Genomic DNA, 19,870 nt, shown 5'->3' on the forward strand with positions numbered 1-19,870 from the left:
ACACTAGCATACAATTCAATGCATAGCAGAAGACCTCCCAATGATACAACTCACTGTACACAATATTTGTCCCTACTTGTAGCCCAACAGGCTGGATAACCTCTATGGCCTCTTTCAGTTACAACTTTCTGTAATGTCATGGATGCTGCAGCAATGCTATTAAACATAACACACAGCAAAAGAGACTTGCTGTGTGTGAGCAGCAGTTATGTTCCAACAGGAGCAGAAGTTCAAAAATGGCTTTTCATTAGGGGCCAAATAGATTGAGATTTTCCACCCATAAGTTACTATACCACACTGCATGCAGCAGTTGAAAGACAGATAGGAAGCCCCATGGGCCCAGCATGTAGGGCAAAACTCCCATTGCTCCTGTGGCATCTAGGTAAGTTAGAGAATGATGGGGAGATGCCCAGGGTCTCAAGCAGTTTTCTCTATTACCCCCAAGTCAATGGGAGCCCATAAGCACTTTCCTTGTAATGCATTCATCACCATGACTAACACTTCACTAAAATTTCTCCTTCAGATTGCAGGGGTGAGCGGAGGTGAAATACGTTTGAAGAAACACATCAGAACAAACACATGCATGCCCATCTCCTAACAAAACAAGCTCCTCTGAGGCTATTCTGTGGGATACACTTCCAGTGCCAATTTATTAACCTCATTAAAAATACTCTTATCACTTTATATTGTACCTTATATTTGAAAGAAAATAAAAACAAAGCTTGATTGCCCAGCTTAATGAGCCATCTAGGGTTAGCAGGCTTCACCATCAAACACTTTGGGATTTTTCCAAAAACCAAATGACCCACAGTCTTACAACCATGGAAAATGTTTACGCACTGTGCCAACAGCTTAGAAGGAAATTCTTAAAGGAGAAGTTTCAAAGATGTTATTATCAGTGACAGCATGAATTGGAACAAGTTTATAAATAAACATTTTAAAAGTGTTGATGTTGAGGAAGTATAACTTGTGGCTTGTATGTTGTATGTTGTATATAATGTTATATGTTTACTAGTTTTTATTCAGCCAGTATTCCCATTATTCACTCATCTCTATCATACTTTGTTTCAAAAAGAATATAAAAGGGCTTATAAGGAGACATAACATATAAGAAATAGTAAAAATTAAAGTTAAAGTGAAAGATTTTGAAAGGAAAACTCATCAGAGATATAAGCAAAGAACAGGAATGGGGTTTAATGTGCACATCGGCTTACGTGTGTGCACATTGGCTGCCGTGTGAACTTGCGACCCACACCATGGCTGGCAGCCAATGGAAAAAGGGAAACCAGGCCAGCTACACAATTCACAATGTCCATAAGAAAGGAAACGAATCAACTGCTCAGGAAGAATTGTGTAACTTACAGTGTTTCCTTTTTCCCATTAGCCCACAGTCAGCGCCAGTCAAGCTTTTCCTCAGAAAATAGGTCTGATTCAATTCTGTCATCGGTTACTAAGTGCCGAAGGCCCCGAATTCTGGTCCATGTTGAATTACTTTGTGAAATGTGGCAGCAGTACTCATAGCTTTAAGGATCTTGAGGCACGTGTAGCAAGACACTTGCCTTTATCAAAATAAGACGGCCTTTATCAAAATAAATTAAGAAGGCCTAATTTAAAATAACATCATTTCTGCCAAGAAAAATTGTATTTGCAAATGCTTCCTAAATTTACTTCATTGGGTCACTGCTGCATGGGTCTAGAATGTAATATATGACTAAAATATAAGGAATGTCATCCCCAAATATCTATTGTAGAATGGTTGACATGGCTCTTTTTTTAAAAAATCTATTTTGCTAGTAGATTTTTTTTGTTGGTTGCACTACTTATCACATTTCTCTACAGATATTTATTACACTCACACATAACTAAACGGGCTTGTTTATAGGTCACATAGCATGTAATAATAAAAGACCGTAACAGTGAAGTAACTCACAAGGCAACAGTGAGATAAGATGCAGCACACCCTGAAATACTACACACACATTAAAAAGAATAAGGTACGGTTTAATTAACTCACAAGAAGATTCTAAAACATATTTGCTGTATTTTTCTGTTTGCTCTATTAATTCTGATTTTATTCATTCTTCCAATTATTGTTTCTGGTGGCTTTCTTTCATAATGTCACTTCTTCCAAACGGTTGACTAATTCTTGGTAGTATGTGCATTTGCACTGAGATTCTCCATTGGCCTGCCTGTGACTCCTGTTGTGGAGAGAGGAGAATGTGCTACCTGGCAAGGCTGGCCCGTAGCTTGCCTTATTAACTTTGGACTCTCCCCTCCATGTGATATCTGCAGCCACCTGGATCACTGCCCTTTCTCTCATGCCCAAGTGATGGCCACTCACTGCTCCTGCCAATGATGGGGACAGACAGATATTTCTGCTGTGTACTGCTTGGCACAGTTTGGGGGAGGGAATCTTACTGAGTCTCCTGGCTTCTCCTAGGGCGGTACCACTTTCACTCATACTGAGGGCTATGTCATGACCTCTTCCTCCCTCTGCCTCTCTTGACTTTGAACCTGTCCTGCAACTGTTCCTGTTTTGTGAAGACAAAACCCTCTGCTCATGTCATAGGCTGCGGGTTTCCCATTTCCATCCCATCTGAACTATTGCAGGGATTCCTTATAACATATGTCTACCTAGAGGATCTCTTCTGGTTTTCCAGCATTGCTATAGATTTGTTTTAAATGGTGTGTTTTGTGTCACATGTAGGAGTTTGGAGTGGGAATAGGAGGCAGGTGTGTGTGCTGAGCTCACTCTCGTGATCCAGTTGCTACAAGTGCATTGTGGGAACACTGGGTTCAGTCCTGCCTTGCACCCTCCTCCATAAAAATACAGTTGGGATTCCATGGGGATAAGGCGAGCAAAATAAATTAATCAGAATCTACATCCTTACAATACTGATTTTTTCCAATAGATGCACAAACAAGTCTTTTTTCGTATATTTTCTCTATAGAATATAATAATTCTGTTCACATAGATCTTAGGCACCTTTTGTTATTTATTCCTAGGTAGTTTATGCTTTTGTTGCTGCTGTGAATGGGCTCTCCTTTTTCATTAAAATTTCCAAACAATACCTACTAGTATGTTAGGAAAGCTATTGATTTTGATATATTCATTTTGTAACTGACCACCTTGCTCCAAGCTTTTATTTTTCCTAATGGTTTTTCAATTGATTCTCCTAGGCTTGCCAAAGAGATGATTATAAGACAATATGCAATGTGGGTACCAGTAGTTTCAGGTCAATATTGCTTATAATGGAGAAAAGGAAAATAATATGAATCTTCATCAATAGGAAAATAATAAATAGATTAAATAAGTTATGGTGCATTCTGATGACAGAGCACATACAATCTTTTAAAATAAGCATACGTGGAAATAAATGAATATATGAAAAGGAGGAAAAGAATATAAGACACCATAACTATTCTGATTCAATTTCCTTATTCTTACAAAAAGACCCTCTTTGTGTATGTATTTTTGTATATAGGAGAGAGGGAGAGGGAGAGATAGAGAGATGGAGAGGTAAAGAGTTAGCGAGAGAGACAGAGAGAGGAGGAGAAGAGAGAGAGAGAAAATAGAGAAACAAGGCTAGGTTTTAAAAGTTACAAAACCAAAAGCTTAAAATGATTGTCTCCAGGCAGATGCATTTTTATTCCCTTTTTTAAGAGGCCAAAAATGACAACATACTACATTTGTAATAAAAGCTACTTTCACATGCACATTATGGTGGCTCGTTATCATCCACATCCCCCCTTTTCAGAGGCAGGTCATGTTCTCCATCTGTGTAAACCAGGACGGCGAGGCATTCTGGCTACGCAGAGCCAGGCCCAACGGTGGGCCATGGGAGCAAGCTCTCCAAATGGGGCTCTTCCATTGGAACAGGGAGTATGAGACAATTATAATGGGGGATTCTCAGGAACTTCAATAAAACAGAAGAGCTGGATGGAATGTAGGCTGAAGAATCAGTGTATGGCTCCTTACCATGAAGTCATATCTGATATGGAATAAGTCTGGCCACACTGACTGAGCCAAGGGCACCCCAAACATCTAAACTGCTCAGGCTGGTAAGTTCTAAGTGTATTTCATGTAAATTATTTATGCCATGTCGACATAATGCGAGCTGGTGCGAGTCTTTAAATTTTGATGGAAGAAGATAACTAATTGTTAACTCCAGGACATTAGTATTCACAAAAGCTCTCTGCTTTTAGAAATGAGCCAGATAATATGAGCAGACATACCCCATATTCATACTCTGGATATTAATCTTCATTTGTGGCAAAAATTCTATCTATAAATATGAAAAGATCTCAGAGAGTTGAATACATGTCTTTATTATAGCCACATTTAAATGATCACAAAATTATGGAATTGCATGATTGGAAAATGCTTTACGGCTTATTGAGTGTGGTCACAATGAGGTAAAGTTAACGTTTTCCCTACACTATCCTCATATGTGGTCAGTTAGAGAAAGTTAAAACCCCTGCCATGGTAGGAAAAAGGACATTTTTTGTTGATTGAAGGAATGTCAACAAGCAAGCTGTAGGAAAAAGGAGACATTTGTTGATTGCGCTGTTCTAGAGGTTTTATATACAACACCTCATTGCATCTTTACAACAGCCCTCCAAGGTGTTTTCCATTATCTCTGCCAGTGGTAGGAAAAGAAAAATTGGCAGTAACAAAGAGTTGAGCATGGGGATTTAAAAAATGTGTCCTGCTATTTGACTCTGCTTCTGCTGCATCCAGCTAACATATAGCAGTCCCTCCATGCTTCTTAACAAGTGAGAAATAAAGACTCACCTGTATTTATTCCATCACAACCCCCTGGATAAAGAACCATTCAGTTGCTTCTGAAGATGATTTTTCACTTGTTGGGAATTTAACTCTTCTTCAGAAGATTTTTGGTTTCAAGTAACCAAGATCTGCCTCAAACTTTCTTAACCAAAAGAAAAAAAATTATTATCTTATGTTACATGAAGTCCAGAGGTGAGGCAGGCTCTGGTTTCATTAACATAATGGACCAAATCTCACCTAAGACCAAAGTTCTTTAATTCTTTCCCAGTTGCCATCTCTGCTGTCTCTTCTTTCCCCTCAGTCTGGCTTCCCTCATAGTCTCAGGATGGGAACAGCCGATCCAAGCATCCACACCCAGAGCTTGACAACATTTATCCCCAGAGTTCTTTCCAAGGAACAAGGGAACTCTCCCAGAAGCCATCAGGGTACTTCTCATTGAGCACAATGGGGTTACACGCTCATCTCTCAACAGGTCACCAGCAAGAGATTTGAGATCTCGTTGATGATTAGGAGGACGATTGATGATTTGGTCTCCAACACTAGGGTTGGGGCAGCCTTCCCTAAAGTATGTGGAGGAGGCATGAGACTTGCTAAATTGTGGGTGTTTCATAAATGATAGAAATGAGGTCAAAAGGAAAGGTGGGTAGGCAACCAATAGTGCTGGGCACACACGAAGGTGGAAACAAGTCCAAAACCACTCCAGCCAGATGATCACTGATTTTCCCAAGCATGTGCCTCCCAAATTTTCATCTTTGTACCCTGTTGTTATTATTTGTTGTATGAAAAATGGCCGCTTCTCTGAAAGTCTGAATTTCAGGTTCAGTTCACTCCCACTTGTAGCCTTGATCTCTCTCTTTCTAAAGGCAACTAACCTGTAAGGCTAACATAAGGCATCTGACCAAAGACTGTATGTCTGATACAAACTCCACTGGCTGCCCATCTCTTCGACTGTGCTGTTAACACCAAGAGCTGACCAATCACTTGCTCTGCAAATGTTAACAATCTCCCTGGAGTTTCTGAATCCTCTGTTTCTTCTGGATTGAAATGAAGCACCACCCTGCAGGCAATGAAATCTGGCATTCTAACTGTTCCAAAAAGTGTGGAGGAGTTAACTTTTCATGAGTTGAATTTGGACCAATGAGAAACAGGATATGGGAAGGATCTGGGGAGATAAGTTTCCCTTCCTTTATACTTCTCATGGATATCCCTGAGCCAGGGTTTCTCCAGACAAACTGTCTGGAGACGTCCTTCCAGCTCATTAGATGTGCTAGCTGAGCATCTGAGAGTGTCTCTTCGTAGCTCATTGTAAAGCAATAGCCAGCGAGGTAATGCAGCATTTCACACTGCTTCACGTCTCTCTTCCCGTCACTCTCCTGCCTTAGACTGCCCTCCCAAACTCAGCCTCAGGACTTCAACCCCAGCCCCAGGCTGTGCTTTCTAGAGCTCAGGCTATGACAGTCCTCACAGAGTGTCACAGGGCACAGGCCCCTCACGACCACCAATCATTTGATCTGCCTAAAATGAAATACGGGACATTATTACTTCAGTCCCACCAGTGAAGCTGGCACAAACTATAAAATAGAAATGGCAACATATTGACAGGAAATTGGAGGGGAAATATTTAATTTTGCTTGGGGACATATAAGCAGCATAATTCATTAAACTGGACATAATTATTTACTTATAAAATGTAAGAGTATTTTATAAAATGTAAAATCTATAAAGTATATAACATGACTTCATTGCAGAGGCAGCATCTAAATCTTTCTAAATGCATATTTAAATACATTTAAACACATCACAGGACATGTTTCTTTATCCAATCAAGATTCAGAAGAAACACCTCAAACCCCCAGAATTACTTGTTTATAGCATCCATCAGAACTCAGTGCCTAAATTTTGATAGCAGGTTATATAGAATATTAGAAGCTATAGACAGACATCAAGTATAGAAGTAAATAGGGCCTGAGAAGTGACTAAAACAATCATAAACATGGCCAGAGAGAGAATATGACCTGGGTGGAACAAATGAATCAGATCAGGTAAAAATAATTTTTGTTTGGTTGGTTTGGGAAGAATGTACTTTATTTCTTGTGCGGCATATGCCTGAGGTCTCGGTCACCTGGAACAATTCCCCTGAACTTCCTGATTTGCCCCCACCCAGTGACCTGGCTACCTGGATCACTGCCATGCCTTTGGTCACTCCTGCCCACCTGCCTGGAACACCTTTCCTTTTCTGGTTGTCTGATGACTACTTCTCACTCAGTTCCTGTGTTACTTTCTTCAAGGATCTCTCTGCACCACTAGACAGGGGTTGCCACACTACAGCTCATGGGACAAATCTGCCCCACTCCCAGTTTTTACATACTCTGTGACCTTACAAAATGGTTCCTATAGATAAACCTTTGCAAACACTATGGTGATGAGGAACACTGACTCTGAATCCCATTTAAGCCAGATGTTATCTCCCCAACAAAACAACAGTGACAGCAAAGAATTCCATTCTCCTCATTAGACCTGCACTACAAAAATTTGTACTCAATTATTATCAGTGTATTTTAAATTAGCTCAATAAAAATTTATGAACACCTGGCTGGCGTACCTCAGTGGATTGAGCTTATTGAGCTTGGGCTGTGAACCAAAGTGTCACGGGTTCGATTTCCAGACAGGGTACATGCCTGGGTTGCAGGCCATGACCCCCAGCAACCGCACATCGATGTTTCTCTCTCTCTCTTTCTCCCTCCCTTCCCTCTCTAAAAATAAACAAATAAAATCTTAAAAAAAAAAAATAAAAAAATTTATGAACATTTATCTTCTCTCTTGTTATATAAATACCTACGCAAAATTCTCAATTTTGCTTCTTGGCATACAAAGACAAAAATGTTTACTGTCTCTCACCCTTTATAAAGTCTACCAAAGTCTACACTAGAATCATCCCCCCAAAAGCAGCCAGAAAATTTTCCTGTTGAACATCCGGATTATAAAGAGAAGGAAACTAAGGCCTAGACTAGGAGAAGGGACTGGCTCTCCCATTTCCCAGCAGCGTTGGGAACGTCCCCCCACCCCCCATTCCCCAGCCTCTGGGCTGTGCCATGCCCTCCCCCGAGTAACAGCTCAGCAGATGTTTGCTAGGTGACTGGAAAGGAGTGAGGTTTCTCAGAAAAGATGGAAAGCAGACAGTGTGTCCAATCTCCATCAAATGTTCCCATCCGCTTCTGTAGTTTGCTCTGTCTTTAATGTAATGGAAATCCAAGGCTTGGATGAAATTCAAACCTCACTCTATCACCACCAAGTGCTTAAGGATGTTATGTGAGAAGTAGCTGTGAAGAGGGAGTGTGATCAGTTAAAGGAGAACTAAGTGGAAAGCCTAAAAAGAATTCTACAGCCTAATAATGATTTATTAAAAAGCCCTGGCAAGGTGCACCGGATTGACAGTTGGCCCGCACCTTCGGCTCCCGTCAGGAACAGCTCAGTAAAACCAATCCGCCTCTGCCCGGAGACCCGCCACTCCCCACAGCAGAACTTTCTACCAGCGGCGCAGTGTTTACCCTGGAACTTGACTTATCAGATTTACAAAAAGGTCAGACACAACTGAACAACTTGCCTGGAGACTTTATTTAAATTTACTGTATTTTTAAAGAGGCTTAAAAAAAAGCATGGAACCTGTACTTGGAATGAAGGAGCTGTTTGATTTGTGTGATCTGTGTTTCAAAGGTCCCCAGGGACTGGGATGGGAAGGATCGAGAGCTGACAGCTACAGAAGCAGTTTTTCCTCCGTGTTCATGAAGCCTTATTCAAAAGTGTATTGATTACAAATACTTTTGGAATCTCTGCTCCTGTAGTAGCTGGGCTTGGGGGAATTAGAATCCCAACTCAAGTGTTTTAATGAACCAGTTCAAGTCCACAGAAATTAGGTAGACTGTAGATAAAGATACATAGGCAGGCAGATAGATGATAGTATTGTTATAGCTGAAAACATGACCCTCTGAGCAATTGCTTGGTGTTGCATACCAGGTATTATTCTAAAGCTGAGAGAAAGGATGCACGGCCAGGCACACTGTGCTTCATTCGTAGGGGAATTTTCACTAAGAACGTTCACATTATGGTGATGGGTGGCTGGGGGAGTGTTTTCTGGGTATTTCTAACTGTATTCATGTCACATGCAATCTATTGTGGACTGTCATCTACAACACAATGCTTGTGAGGACAAAGGCCTGCTGGTCATGCCTACTGGGACTATTTCTTGAAAACAGGGTTGTTCCTTCCAGTCGATTTAGGTAAGTTCTGCACAAACAAATAAAGCTCTCAGTAGACCACAAAAATATTGCCAGTGTCGATTTGAAAAAAAGAAAAATCCAGGACAGTTTTGACAATTTAAGGAACAAAGAAATCTTATCCTTAGATGAAAGAAACATGCTTCACTAATGTGTCAGAGGGAGGGCAAAGAACCCATAGGCACAGCTCTGAGGAAGGGGTGATAAGAAAGGAAAATCAAGAAGCAAGTGTCACATTCATCAATTTCCTTTTTTTTTTTTTTTTTTTGCAGAAAACATCTCTGTATGTATGTTAGGCCGGAACACTGTTTGTTTTCTGAACGGCAGAGTGGAAGCCAAAGAGCAAATCAGTGGGGAGAACAGACTTGCCGTCATACTGTCCAGACTTGGATCCCAATCCTGCCACTAAGTCATCGTCTAACTTCTCCAAAGCTCTGTTTCTGCAAGTAGAACATGATTCTAAAGGTAACGTCTTCCTCACTTGTCTGTCGTGAGAATGAAGTGAGATAATCTATGTAAACTGCCCCCCAAGGTGCCCGACTTTGCTAGAATTTGTACAAAATATGTGGAGCTAGAGAATAAGCGCTAGCTCCCTGGGCCGCAGTCCAGACGGTCCCCACGTGGGCCTTACCTTCACTTAGAATCATGACACTGCAGAGGAAGTGTGGGGGCCTTGTGGTTCTCCAATTTTCCTGGGTATTTGAGTTATCTGAGGAAATCTCTGTTTCAGAAATCTATATTCTTGAGCCCTTCTCCACATCTACTCAATTAGAATTTCTGAGATGGATTCCTGACACTAGTATGTTTAAAACATAGCTTCCAGGTTATTCTGGTAGCAACCAGGTATGGGACCTTCTGTTTTAATCCACCCTTTGTCAAATACATCTCTTCTTCAACATCCTGATCCAACCTTTTCAGGGCATGGGAATACTCTCAAGTAGACAAGATGTTCTGTTCTGTCATTTGTTAGTGTTTTTCTAGGAGGTCCCCAAATCTTATAACGTCTATACCCCTATCTTACTTTAGTATGGAACAACCCTTCTTATGGAGTAACTTTTTCAAAATCTTAAGGACGCTATTCACAAAACCTACTATACTTTTTTTTCTTTTTAAGTCCCTTCAAGTATTTCTCTTAGGACATGGTTTCTAAACCTAGTTATCATCATCTTCCTCCTTATCTTAACACTACTAGGTCAATTATAACCCTCCTTAAAAGATCATACTTGAACATAATAGAATTCTCTGTGTGGGCTGATTAGCCCCAACAATTATTTTCATAATTGCCTATCCAGCAATCTAATGTTTTATTAGTTAATTTCTATCTTTTGACAGCTATTATTGTTGAGGTTGTAGTTCATTACAACCACAGATGTTCTTGAGAAACTGTTGCCAAACCAAGCCTTCCTTATTTTTATATCCATGTTTAACTTCTTGAAGCAAATTAAAAAGCATATATCCACCACTCTTAGATTTTCTTTTGGAGCTTTTGGAATCATCATTCTAATTTGTTGATGTAATAAACAAAATTGTTCTTGTAACCAACATATGTATGATCCTTCCTTGTTTTGTATCATCTCATTCAGCCATTGGCATAAAAAAATCAGAAGCAAGGATTGAAGTGTGTGGAACTCCACTAGAAACCTCCACCAAATGGACCTAGATTCACACAGCCAGATACAGAATGCTTTGTTAGCCATACCAGGAACCTACCTTGAGAGACCCAGATTCTCAAGTCTATAATTCTTAAAAATTATCTATCAAATCTGACATCTTGACTATTTCATTAGCAAGTCTGCCATTTTTTAATCTACCAAAGAAAAAGTTGAACACCCTCTTGTCCCAGAGACTGCCAGATTATAAGGTTAAGGTAAAAACAGTGAAATTGTGCAGCAATGCTCCAAAATTCTCAATGCCTCTAATTCCAACATCCAGGACGATTCTGGGAATGGAAGGAAGCAACCAGTTTGCCTTGGGCTCTTCCTTGAAAGCACTTTCTAAAACATGCTGATTTATACAGGAGCTAATCTTTTTCCCCTCATGGTTTATTTCTAGCTAATTTTCCAACAGTTTTGTCCCCTTTAATTGGCACATCCACTAGATGCACTTTTAGTGGCATGTCCTTGTAATAAAGTTAACCAAGCAAAACCCAGAGAGGGAGAATTCTTTCAAATATCTTTTAGAAAGAAAAAAAAAACCCAATCCATAAAAAGGTGGCAACACTGTTCTTTTAGAAATGGCCTGCTGTGACAAAAAGAAAGACACTAAAAGGGACAATTTTGTGATTCAAAGAGAATGCTAAAATCAGAATTTCTACCAACAGAGAAAGACAGAGGTACAAACTTAGTAAAAGTTCCCAACACCAATGCCCAGAGATTCTTGGGGAACGTCCTGGACCACCACCCCCTCCATCCTGGCTCCCCTTCCTCAACTGTGTTAACACCTGGCAGAAGCCACCAAGCCAATGGTTTTCAAACTTTAACGTGATTGAGAATCATCAGGAGACCTTATTCCAAATGTAGTATTCTGAGGCCTGTCCACCAGAGATTTATGATGTGTGGGTTGGCGCCAAGGAATTCATATTTTTTCAATAAGCGGTACAAGTAACTGAAGCATGGTTGAGAAACATCATCCCAGGTGTCCCAGGGTAAAGCTCAGCAAAGCCTGATGCTGGGGCCTGGTTACATGGGCACAGAATTTGTATTATCATGGTATTCAGTACTTCTCTGCCCAAGGACAGAATCAGCAGATTCTGATTTTATTTTTGCATATGAAGCTCATGTGCAAACCCTTCCAAAAAGAGAAGAAATGTGTAAAATGACTTTTTGCTCACCAAAAATATGAGTTTAGCAAAAATATGTTGTTAGATTATTAAGCTTTAGTTTCTGTATATATTAAATTTTCTTTTCTCAAAAAAAATGGACCACAAATACATATTTTGTCTCTCTTAATAAACCATGAGATTTTAATATCTGAATATACATGCAAACACCTTGCCAACACTCCCCATAAACGCTCTCTCCATCTGGGAGCCTGGTGAGACCAGCAGGGCCGGTGCAGACCTCAGCCAGGAGCTGACCCACTGATAGCTGTTTTCACAGTAGATGAGGGAGAAGAATCACCTGCCACTTCCGCTTAGGCATCTGTGTTGTCTAGACAAGTTTTTGGTTGTTTAACAGCTGACTTTCATTTCTCTATAAACCTCATTTCTGAAAGTCCAGAGACGGCCCCCACAAGCAGAATTCCTCTTTTCCAAGGTAGATGGGGCAGAAGGCAAAAGGGAGGTCAGGATGCCCTCTCTATTTAAACCTAAGTTGACATTGCTTTTACTCTTATTCTGCAAAAATAAAGAAGAGAACCCAAAAAAGAAATCTTTTATTTTACTCATGAATAAGATACAAAAATAAAAGTATACGGAGTGTAAGTACACAGCTGGAGGGACTTTCACAAGGTTGAACGCTCTTCTCCAAACATCCTCCAGATCAGACACAAGTAACGAGTATCCAGAAGCCTCCTCCTGTAAGCATCCCGTCACTGTACCTCCCAGGGCAGGGGCAATGGCATGGCTGTGCCTATTTGGGGTCCTTATTAAATGACACAATGTTGTATGTAGTGTTTGTGTGTGTGTCTAGTATCTTTTAAAACAAGTACTTTTAATATGTGAATGCCCATCTGGTTCCCTCTGTTCTCCTGAGATACTGGCATTGAACATGTTACCTTTAAAAAAGTATCCATCTGGTAGAGCAAGGCAATTGATTTACCTCTGAGAACACTCTCTGCATTTTAGCAGCAACCAATAGCATGAAATTGGCCGACACTCGCCATAGAAACCATTACTGACTTTCCATCAGGTAATAAATTCACACCAAATGCCTACTGTGTGCCCCCCACTGCACTGTCAGCTCTGCATTAGTGCTATGGGGTAGAAGAGGCATGGCCCACAGCCACAAAGCACTCAGAATGTATCTGGAGAGATCAGTACACCAAAGTCAGAAAACTCAAGGTGTGTGTATATACTTACAGCACTACACGGTGTGGTCTAGACAAGAAAAGAACAATAAGGTGCTACTCAAGTGAGAGACAATAATTGCTTGAGTTACAGACACTAATTGCAAATTGAGTTATGGAGAAAGGAGCCCAAAGCATGCTGGCTGGCAAGGGAATTGTTCGTAAGGAAAAAGGCATTATATCTGTTCACTGCAGCCAAAGCTGCCAACAGTGTTTTATCTGTGGCACTGGGGTGGGAGCAGGCGGCTCTGCAGGGAGATCAGGGCCAGGCAAGCCTAGCTGGGCAAAAAAAACAACAACAAAAAACAGGTGATCTCTAAGGCCTTATTGACAAAAAAACAAACAAACAACAACAAAAAAACCCAGAGATGTCAACATTTGACAGCTGGTGATGGTTTGACTCTGAGGAAATTTTTCCTCAGGGAAACGTAGCACCTTCTTCTTCAACTCCTTGTGCTTGAGCCAATGACAGAGGTTCCATAATTGAATCTTATGTCTCAGTGACAGTACTCACTGCCAGACAAGAGTTTGTTCTATGTAGTACAAAAGAGTTCCTTTATAGTTGGCAAAAGTTGAAAAATAGAATGACAGTGAAATATTATTGATTGGGTTGCAGGAACACTCTCAGGCATTTACAGACACTACGTTGGCTACAAACCTCACCACCTCCTAAAAGGAAAATATATGAAAACTAATACTCAGAGATCCACAACCCCTTTCTTAGGCTGAAATAGCTTGTAAGGGAAATAGTCTGGATTTGAGGCCCAGGTCTATCTCGATTAAAAAATCACCCAGAGAGCAAAGGGTGATCCCTTTCAGACAGGCGTGCTGGTGTTGATTACACTGGCCTGGTGTGAGCAATAATGGCATGGCTTCCTTTATACTTTAAATTCTTTATTTTGTATGGCTCCTAACAGCACCCCCTAAAGTAGGCTCGTTTTCTTTTGACCCTCACAATGTCCATCCTAAGTAAGCAAAACACGTTCTTAGCCCACCCACATCACAGAAGAAGTCGCCTCATTTGTAAGTGGGAGGCCAGGTCTTTTGATTTCATGCTCAGTCTTGTTTTCTGACAAAAAAGCACAACTCAGTGCTCCTGTGTGAATGTGGAAGATGAACCATAATATGGTCCTTGACTCACAGGTGAAACAAAAATCCAAGATATTTTCATTGATGAAATGTCTGTATAACATAGTTGTTCAAAATGCCCTTCTTAAAAGAGACCTAGGGAGGTAAGACTGAAACAGTCCTAACAATTACTTATTTCATCAAAATGCCAGCCTTGTTCAACAGCATGGAAATTTCTACAGAAATGCCTTTGCTTGCATCTGCCTGAGAATAAAAGAAGCAGAGGAAGGTTAAACGTGCAAAGGATGCTGCAAAATTCATGTCTGTGGATGCATCTGAATTTCCAGTCTGCTGCTTCGGTGGGTGGTTGGGTGGGGAGGGCACCTGGCTACCTAGATAAAGGGAAGTAAGCATGAAAGACAGCTGGCAGGCTGTCCCAGAAAACAGACCACCCTTGGGCACTCTGCCTGAAAGAATCAGGCAACATGGCAAGATGATTTAAATGCTCAGTTGCTAACCTCAGCCTGAAGGAGTCTCATATTGGCAGTTTTCACTAGGGTTCTTGGGGTTACCAAACAAGCAGGCACCCCCTGCCACTAAAGAGCCACAGAAAAAGAGCTTCTTAGGGGGACAATTCTGGACAAGACAGCCTCCTGCTCTTCAGAGATTCACAGATGCTTTCCTAGGGCATGTTGGATGAGATATCATCAAAGGCAATTAAATACATGGCTTCCAGGAGTCTCATGCACCCCCTCCCCGCCCCCTGCCCTGTTGCCAACCGGCTTTATGTACTTGCTTAAAGTTTCCCTGTTGTATTAGGTAATGCCAGGGCCCCACCCAGATTCCCTGAGATACATTTTGACTGTGTGTGTGCAGTCCCTTATCTTTTTGGTGTGCTTTACATTCCAACAGCCAGCAAGTTTTTGCAAGACTCCCTCAAACTACTGGAAGGGAGAGCCTGAGGCACCTGAAAATTCATATGCCCTCTTTAGGAGCTCTTATCCAATGACTGATAGGTGTCAGCATAGAAAAGACCCACCCCCCTGGCCCAGGCCCCCACACAACTCTGTTTGTGCCTAGAATTTGACAAAGATTTTCATTAAACCGCTTTCTCAGCCTTCTTGTAAGCAAGGACTGGTTGGGCGGGAGGAGGTGTCAAATTCAGTCCAAGGATCCAGCTGCAGCAGAGGGAAAATGCCACTCTTCATGGGATACCCACTTCCCTTTGAGAAGCCAACCTACAACAAATTTCACCCGCATCCACCATCTTCAGTTGCACAAACCAGAAGTCCCCATGCACATCAGCGCACACAAAGCGGTGCTAGGGAACATGCCAGAACTGAGATCTTTAAGGTAAAGGCTAGCTCATCAATAGGCCCCATTATGGAATAAATGTCTGGAGAGAATTAAAAGTTTAAGCTGCAGTGATCACTTGTGTATGAGTGTGCAAAGAGCCTTTGCCAGCAGATTTGCACTGGAAAGAAGGCCTGAGCAGCTGAAGATAAAAAGAAAGGGTGGTGGAGGCAGGGAATTAGGTGGAGAGGTAGGCAAGGCAGACCTCTTTCTCCCATAGCAGTGGTTCCTCCAGTGTGGACACTGGGCCACCCACATCAGTCCCACCCTGGACCTCTTAGGGTGTGGGCACAGCAATCTGAACTTTAGCAAGCCCTCCAGGTGGTTCTGAAATGCTAAAGTTTGTAAGTAACTGTTGTCAGGCATAACCCATGGAAACACTGGCACCACCTAGCAAGCACTATGGCCATTCCCTAAATACTGGGTGCTGAGGGGATAATGGTTTAGACTTACAAAGCCAGTACAGGTTTTTTTTTTCACTGTAGCTTTAAGGCCCTAAAGAAAAAGCCAAAGTTCCCACCTACAGACATATCACTGCCTTGTGTGTGGATAAGGGACCTGGTGCTTCCCATCTTCGTCCCCATCTGTGCAGTGGTGTGCAGGGGTTTGCCCCTCCTGTTAAACACTTTGTCACACTCTCTGGAAAAGTCCTCCAAAGATAACGTTTCCTGTTTAGAAGAGAGACTTGACTTCAACTAGTTCCAGTTTCTGTCCTTGCTTGTTAACTGGCCTCTCAGAAGTTATCAGGAGATGGGATCAAGGTAATAAAGGACATAACTGGAGGAAATGCATAGTCATGGGCAAAGGCTGATGGAGAATCTTTGCCAACTTTGGAGACAGGAGTGAGGCAGGAGCCACCAGTAAAAAATCCATCATCCGCAATGCCTGGGCTTGTAATCGCCCTGGCAGGGTCCTACAAGAATCACAGCTAATCAAAAGGGTAGGAACCAGTGTAGGTAGAAGCTCCAATAAGCCCCTACAAATCCAGCATGGGAAGCATTCCAGAGCATGTAAAATAAGCTGAAATGCAAAAGATAAATAGAACTATGGAGATTCGAGAGTGATGTCCTTCAAGTGGAAGTGCCGTGAGACCTCAGGTACGGGAGTAGCCTCTCTGGAATTCTTTTTATTTTTCTTTAAAATAAGTGAGTCAACTGGATGAGCTCCAGGGCTGGTTCCAGCTCTAAAACTCTGTACGTCTCTCACTACAGTCTGTCCCTTTCCTCTCTCAGCTGTGCTAAGTCCCTGTGGGTTTAATCACCACTTTCTAATTTCTGGGTACGTTTCCCTGTTGACTTTTCCAAGGACAAACTTCTAAGGATTAAAAATATATTTTCAGAGTCTCTCCTTTTGAACTGGGTGTGCAGTTGGTTCCTACAAGGAGAGCTACCAGGGTAAGCATATTTGAGAAAAATGCATTTAAGCAATGAGGGAAGGAAAAAATAGAGTTTAATAAACATTAAGACAAAAATGGAGTTTAATAAATATTAAGAGAAATAGTCTCTCTCCTTTTTTCTTAATATGTATTATATACTTAATTTTTTTTCATACCTGACTCTGTTTTCTAATACTGCTTATTAAACTCTTATTTCATGCCCAGACTGGTGTGGCTCAGTTGGTTGGTTTGTCCCACAAAGCAAAAGGTCACTGATTCAATTTCCGGTCAGTGGGCATGCCTAGATTCCGGTCAGGGTTTCGTCCCTGTTGGGGCACTAATGAGAGGCAACTGATCCATGTTTCTCTCTCGCATTGAAGTTTCTCTCCCTCTCTTTCTCCTACCCTTCCCCTCCCTCTAAAATATGAATAAATATTTTAAAAACAACTAATTTCACACTTTTCACCATTCCTTACTTGCATAAATAAATCCTCAAAACAACCATATAAGGTAGCTACCATTATTATCTCTACTTTGCAGTAAGAAAACTGAAGTTTAGGGACATTAATTAATGTTTCCAAGATGACACAGAGAGTAAGTGGCAGAGTTGGAACCTAAATCCAGGAACAGCTGAGTCCAGAGCTAGGTGCTTAAGTCCTCCAGGATTTATTTTTTCAGTTGTTAGTTTGGAATAAAAAATCAGTTTTAGGAAGCCTGTTAAAGAGTTTAGCCATTTCTTAATGGGACCCTTAGGGGTTGTTGCATATTTCTTCAGGCAGAGAAGTGGATCCTGCCATTGAATCCTTACAGATAGTTATGTGAAAAGTATCCCCTATATGCAACAGAGGACCCAGGAGAATAAAACCAACACAGACCCAGTGATATTGGGGTTTCAGTGCTCATCATCTGAGCCTGAGTACCAGTCCAGATTCTATTCTGAACAAGCTGTGTGACCTCAGGGAATTCATTTGACATCTCTGAGTCTTAGTCTATCTGTAAATTAAGTAAATATTCTTTCCCTAAAGAACATTATGTGTGATCATTCTCACATCCCTCAAATCTTCAGGGAAATCTGTTGATTCGCAAGCCAGCCCCTTGCACAACAAACTCCATAGTAAAGTTAGACAAATGACAGGTCTTAGAAGTTGATAACTAGAACTCATGTTCTCCTTACAGCTTCTCTGAAGTGTGTGTTTCTACATGTACATGGAACATATTTGCTAGCAGGGTTCTTTTTTTTTTTTAATAGGTAAGGACATTGCTTTTTTTTAAAGATTTTATTTACTTATTTTTAGAGAGGGAAGGGAGGCAGATAGAGAGAGAGAGAAACATCAATGTGCGGTTGCTGGGGGTTATGGCCTGCAACCCAGGCATGTACCCTGGCTGGGAATCGAACCTGGGACACTTTGGTTCCCAGCCCGTGCTCAATCCACTGAGCTACGCCAGCCAGGGCTGGTTCTTTTTGTTTTTGTTCCATTTGCTTTACTTCCCACAAGTTAGAATATAGTAAAGCATACTTGATTGATTATTCTAGAAATTAAAAGCCCTTGTTTTAATGTACAACAGTCACCTCTAGCCTGCTTACATTATTGTTCCCAGCCTCACAATTTTACAAGGTTTCTGGTTTTCTTGCTTGGTCCTTCAACAGAAAGGACCCCGTCACTCCTGGAAAAACTCACTTTCCACCCTCTCTGTTTTCTTCTCCACTTTTCCAGAAACAAAGAGTTCAGAACAGAGGGAATAATTATTAATCCCTTCTCTACACTGATCATATCAACTAGCTCTCTCTAGCTTCTTGCATTTCCAATATTTGCTGTTTTAATTTTCCGTGTAGACTTGGTGGAATAGAGTAAAATGAGCAGCAGAAAGGCAAATCAGAATCGCTCTTGGGTGTGAACCTCAGCAAGGAAATTATAGTGCTGGTGTACCCACTAGCAACAAATTTGCCCTTCTTAATTTTTCCTGACAGATTCAAAGAATAAACCCAGAATCTGTTGCATTACATCTCTGCTGGGTACTTGTAATGAATCAATCTCTTCCCAATCCCCTCGTACACAGGTTTCAGTTCATTTTAGTTTTTAAATCATGTCAGGATTAATAACCTTGTAGAAGAGTAATGATCTTATCTAAATAACTAAATGAATCTCCCTCAGAGGGAGTTTTGACTCTTGTAGTTAAATCATGGCCTTAGGAATCACAGAGCTGGAAATAGACTTCAGAGGTGTTCCGGGTCATCTTCACAACTAGACTGAATCAAGTTCAAAATAAAGAGAACAATGTGATCATTGCTGAAAAATAAAGATTCCTTAGTGTTTTTCAGCAATGAAATAGTTATTTCAGTAGCCTAACACAGAAAAATCATTTACTTATATTTTGTAGAGGCAAAGAGTAAAAGAAGTGATCTATTAGATTTTTAATATAATTTGAACCTTAAGTAAAACTTGTACTTTAACTCATTAAGAATCTTTTTTTAAAACCATGAACCTAATACGTTGAAAAGAAATTGCTGAAGTGTGGGCCTTTTAAAATAAATGTTCCATTGGTATGGAAAAACAATGGCATTCAGAGCAACTAATTCAATCTACTAAAATAACTGTGCATTAACAAAGAATATTCCAAAAATTAATTTATATATTATGTTACTCAGGAATCTCATTTACAAGCATTATACTCTGGCTTATTTAATAAGAAAATAAATGAATTAAAATTGTATGAGCTGTTGCAGAGTTGAGTTGCTAGGAAGATTGGAAATTGGTAAGGAATAAAGGATACTATACTACAGCTGAGCCATGGCCAGAGTTATACCACAAGATTATCCATCAAAGACTGTTCCTAATCCCTGGAAACCAAGCCAAATAGTCTACAAAAATGTCCACCATGGGCTACAGATTCCAGGTGTTACTACTGTATCTGCTGCCCCTCGCTTTCCCAGAAATGTGTATTTCCTCAATTGCTGCTGCCACCAGAATGGGAATGAATTACCCACTGTTTCTTCTTCTTTGCATT

This window comes from Phyllostomus hastatus, unplaced genomic scaffold (genome assembly GCF_019186645.2).
Source record: "Phyllostomus hastatus isolate PE091 unplaced genomic scaffold, TTU_PhHast_1.1 phas_scaffold_129, whole genome shotgun sequence".
NCBI lineage: Eukaryota > Metazoa > Chordata > Mammalia > Chiroptera > Phyllostomidae > Phyllostomus > Phyllostomus hastatus.